Raw genomic sequence first — 4,983 nt, forward strand, 5'->3', positions numbered from 1 at the left:
CTTCCTATAGGACTGTCTCAAGCATGACATGGCGGCTTTCTTGGGATGCGTGTGGTCACAGGCTAGACCAACACGTGACCAAAGAAATCACGCCTCTCTGGTCCTTTGCTGGATGAACAGCAGCATCCAGCCTCTGCCGACAGCATTGACATCAATATCAGGCATCCACTGGCCAGTGATTTCAATAACGCCTGCCACACAAGCCAAGCTGGCCAATACACTTATACATGGACTACTAGAGTAGCCTGCCATGACGGGAATACTCAGGCTTGAGAAGACTTTGGAATGGACCACTTCCCTAACAAAAGACTACTCTACGAGACTGTACTAGTAGCAGACCTGGTACTGTACAATACCAGTGCCAGAACAACAACCCAGAACAAACATAACTCAAAGTACTTCACTCATACTCAGGAGCACTGCGCAGAATACAAACGAGGAAACACCATACCGCCATTACAAAATACACAACGGAGATGGAGGAGTGTTTCTGGCTGACTTTATTTGGTGTACTCTTATTTTTGATGGTAAAACACTGCTTCCTGAGTGCCCAACCACAAAACACCTGTGACTACTGCGCATGTTGCTGGTGCAGAGCTTTAAAAAAATAAAAGGTAAACTTTTCAAGAGCGAAAACCAGTGTAAGAGACAAAGGCACAAAGGGTTCTACATCCAGTGGTCAATGTCAAGAAAGTGGAGTCGCTGCTGTTGTTCAAGGGTTTCTGGGCTTGAGGTGAAAGGAGGCTAGTTGCTTCTTCTCATAGAACTCTCCAGTCTTTTGTAATATTTGCTTTTGATTGGTTCAGAGAAGTGATGAATTGCAGTGCTCCGTTGCGTGGTCGCCGTCCATGATGAACTAGAATGGGGCTGGCAGCCTTGCAGACCATTTAGTGTTGTGTCAGATTTCCTAGGCTTAATACATTGCCTCAGAAGAATGGAGCACCTCTGAACCAAGCCTTTCAGTTTGTAAAATCAGTTGCCTGATGGCATCAGTAGGACAAGACCTATAAGTAGCTATATTCAATACGTGGAAATAGTGTCCTCAATTAACTAGTAAAGCAGATCTCTCGAGTGTCTCATCTACACCCGATTTCAGTTGGCAACATTTTGTTGCAGATCAAATTGTCCAGTTTCCTTTGAGGTAAATCGATATATCCTATGGCATATGAAGCCGTTATCTGTCATCCCTGACTCCCAAACGGTTTGACCTGAACTTCTCCCGGGAAAACAACATAAATGCAGTAAAAATGGTTTCATTATATAGAAAATAAAACTGACTATTAGACACCATTTGTTGGGACTACCTTTTCCATCTTAAGGCTCCAGTGTGTGTGCTTGCTTTAGTTCCATTGCTAAAACACAACCCACCTGCAACGGGTGCCATCTTGACTTAGTCTATCATATCAGGCTCCAGATCCCAATTGGGATTTTCACCTCTGGGCTTGGGCCCCCCGCTTTTTTTGGCCATCACAATGTGACTGATGCCGAGAAGTGTGACTGCCACATTGGTGGCCTGTTTGATGCCCCAGTGCTTAACAAGGAAAGGGTCGAGGATGCCCGCTTTTGCAGCATCAACTGTGTCTGGGCCATCTCCCACAAGGTTGAGACCTACATTCGGAGCCTGCAGCTGGTGGACAGCCTTCAGGCTAGCCATGGCCTCATTTACATTGATCCCAGCATTCTCAGCAAGTGCCCTTGGAAGGGACTCTAGGGCATGAGCAAACTCCAGTATACCGTAGTGCTCTGTACCCGGGTGAGTTACACCAAAAACACGGAGCTTGACACACAGTTCTATTTCTGTGGCTCCTGCTCCTGGAACCAGAGCTGGGTCCATTGTGAGAACTTTGTAAATTTTTACTGCATCGGTCACGCCTTGTTCAACATTACTGAGTAACTCTTCAGTAGACCCACGGAGGATAATGGTGGCAACAGAATTACAAATGTTATGCTTCTTGAAGATTACAACTTGAGCATCACCAATTTCATCCAAGTAAACTTGATCACAATGACCAATGTCTTTATCTAGTGGAGGGACCAGTGTCATCAGTATGGTGGCCCCTGTTGCCTTTGCCAGGTGTCTCATGTCATTCCTGGATGTCATCTTGACCACCATCAGTTTGTATTTGTCAGCATAATAGAGGCCCAGATCCTCCACTTTGCCAGCTACTACAATCACGTTAACTCCAGTGTTGGCGATGGACAGCACCCGTGCTGCCATAAGGTCTTCTTGACAACTGCCAAAGCTCATGAGGTCGGCAGCACTCTCCAGCAGTACCGTGCCTGTGGTCTCAGTGTTCATCATGCCAAAACTGCAAGAGTAGATAGCAACATTGGCATCCGTAACACTGGTGACAAGGCCCTCTGCCATCCTTTTGAAAACCATGCCTTCCAGCAGAGAAGAATGGAGGATGCTGGCACCAATGATCTTACAGACCCTGACATTGTCTGCATTGAACTGTCCCTCTGGGGTCAGAACAGAAATGCAGCTCTCTGCCACCAGCTGAGACAGAAACTCTTCATAACCAGTCAACTTGCTGCCAATCACAGTTTGAAGAACCTGGGCCGTTTGGACCACATCTCTGATGTCTTCCACCGATGAGCAGCAAAGGGTCTTCAGGATCTTCAAAACTTTCTTGGAGGCCATTTCATACCCAGCCTTGACATCAGATACAGGCAACCCAAGCTTCAGTAGCCCCTCTGCATTTTCCAAAAGTCCTCCTGCCAATAGAACAACAAAGTTGGTGCCATCACCCACTTCTTGCTCTTGTGATTCGGATGCTGTTCGCAGCAGTTTGGCTGCTGGATTCTCGATCTCCAACTCCTTCAGTATGGTTGCTGCATCAGATGTGAGAAAAATCTTCCCGAAGTGGTTTACCACTAGCTTGTTGCTGCCCCTCGGGCCGTAGCATCCGCGTAGACATCTCACCAATGCTTTACAGGCTGTGATGTTGTTGAAGAGTGTCTCATAGAGCCCGGTGAAGTACTTAGTACCTGCCCGCAGCATCTGAAGGTATCCTGGGGCAATGGGAACGTGTGCTGCCATGATCTGTAGTGAAAAAGAAGACAAATGTTGTCTTTAAAACACTCAGCTTGGGAACAAGTAACCTGACAAAGCAGTCATGGAGACAGCATGTCACAATATTGTCTAGCACTTAGGGTAAATACAGTTCTAGAAGAAATATACGCAAACAATAGATTCAAAAGTAAAAAGTATAAAAACAAAAATCTTATCATAAGAAATGCATTGGAATTAGAATGAGGAATACAGAATGTAGCAAAAAACTAGACTTTAGGCTCGGATGAATGTTAGAGGTAAAATATGGGTTAATATCCGAGGGTTATGGTTAAGTATGGGGTTGGTGTGATGGTGAGGAAGGCTAAGGATAGGGGTTGGAAAAAATGTGTTGGGGTAGCGCAAGGGTTAAAGTAAGGATCAGGAATAGGTGAAGAGTTCGGTCAGGGCTAGAGTGAGAGCACGGGTTAATATAAGGGTTAAAGTAAGGTTAGAGGTTCGGATATGGAGTCTACTTTGAATCCGGTATATCATGCGCTTTATTGTGGAGATCGAAAACTTTCTGCAGGATGTTCGTATTGTTATTATACCTGCAAGTTTGGCAGGCTTTGTTAATTATCATAAAAATGGTTAATGATGCAACTATTATCCTTATATCTATACAGGTCATTGTAGGGCGGTTGCCCCTTATAATGCAAAATAACCTAATAAAATTTGTTTTAAAAAAAAGTAAGGTTAGCGAAAGTGGTCGGATTCGGGTTATAGGAATAGGTTACTTACCTTAAGTAGATACTCTAACTACATATTCCTCATCTTCTGAATCAGGCACCAGATGGGATCCAGAAAACTTGTAAGAGCTCCTGCACACTGGTAGGTGATGTCATTGGCTTCAATCGCTGCTCCATTGTGCCCTGGACTTTATGGCACAGAGCTGCATAGAGGCTTCAGTCTTGGCTGCTGAGATCAGTTTTTCTCCTTTTTCCTACACCTTCAGGTGAAGAAACATGATTGACATGATTGATGTAATAACTTGTGGTAAGAGGATCTAACTTGGGATTTTAGTAATCCGTGAAAGTCTACCAGAGATCAGGGAAATGGGTGGGCAGTGAGACATGTGATTACATAGAGTATCCACAAGAAAAAGCACGGCCGGAAGTAAGTACTTTATTTTTCAGATGTACACTTCTACCCACATATTCCAAATCTTCTGATTAAGCATCAAATCAGTGGATCTGAGGAGCTGCCGAACACCAGGAAATTGTGCCAGATGTAAAAAGTCAAAATGGTCCTCTCTGTGGACCAGAGAATAATGAGTATTGGCTGATAAAAGTATGGATGAAAGCCTACCTAGGGACTGGCAGATGTCAACATGGGAATACCCTCAAGCTAACCATAGTTGCACCCACCACTTCAATGGAATGGGTCCTGAGATCCGCAGGAGGCCTAACACCATTTGATTCAGAGGACAAGCTTCACTTCTGGACTGCATTTCCATTCTTTGCATGGGTAAAACTAGCAAAGAGCTGGACAACAATGAGGTACTTCTAATCAATAGAGAAGTTAAGAACACATTATGGGCCTAATCACTGTAATCTGTCCTCCTCCTTAAATTGATGCTGGAGAGAAAAGAATGGGAGAGGCATAATTGACTGCCTCCCTGAAAGGGTGATATCACTTTTGGGAGAAAGGAGGCAGGTGTTCAAAGAACAAGTTTTGGCTGGGAAGAAAGTTCTGTATGAAGGATGAATGGACAAAGCCTGAAGTACGCTACTTTAAAATGCAAAAGCGATTGAAATGAAGAAAACATTTTTCAGAGTAAGAGGTTGAATATTGCAGCTGTGGAGCAGCGCAGAGTGCACACACATTGAAAGGTCAATACCAGATTGAGATCCGACTGCAGCACTATAAATGGGACGCATGAGACATATGAGATAGTCTCTTATGAAAATGTGTGAAACAGGTGATTTGAA

The 4,983-nt window shown here is 44.4% G+C and overlaps 1 pseudogene; it reads right to left on the minus strand.

Annotated features, from left to right (window-relative positions):
* Positions 1-1,390: 1,390 nt before the first annotated feature.
* On the minus strand, positions 1,391-3,046 carry LOC146782797 (T-complex protein 1 subunit theta pseudogene; annotated as a pseudogene).
* Between the last annotated feature and the right edge of the window lie 1,937 nt (positions 3,047-4,983).

This window comes from Triturus cristatus, chromosome 12 (assembly GCF_964204655.1).
Source record: "Triturus cristatus chromosome 12, aTriCri1.1, whole genome shotgun sequence".
NCBI classification, from domain to species: Eukaryota; Metazoa; Chordata; class Amphibia; order Caudata; family Salamandridae; genus Triturus; species Triturus cristatus.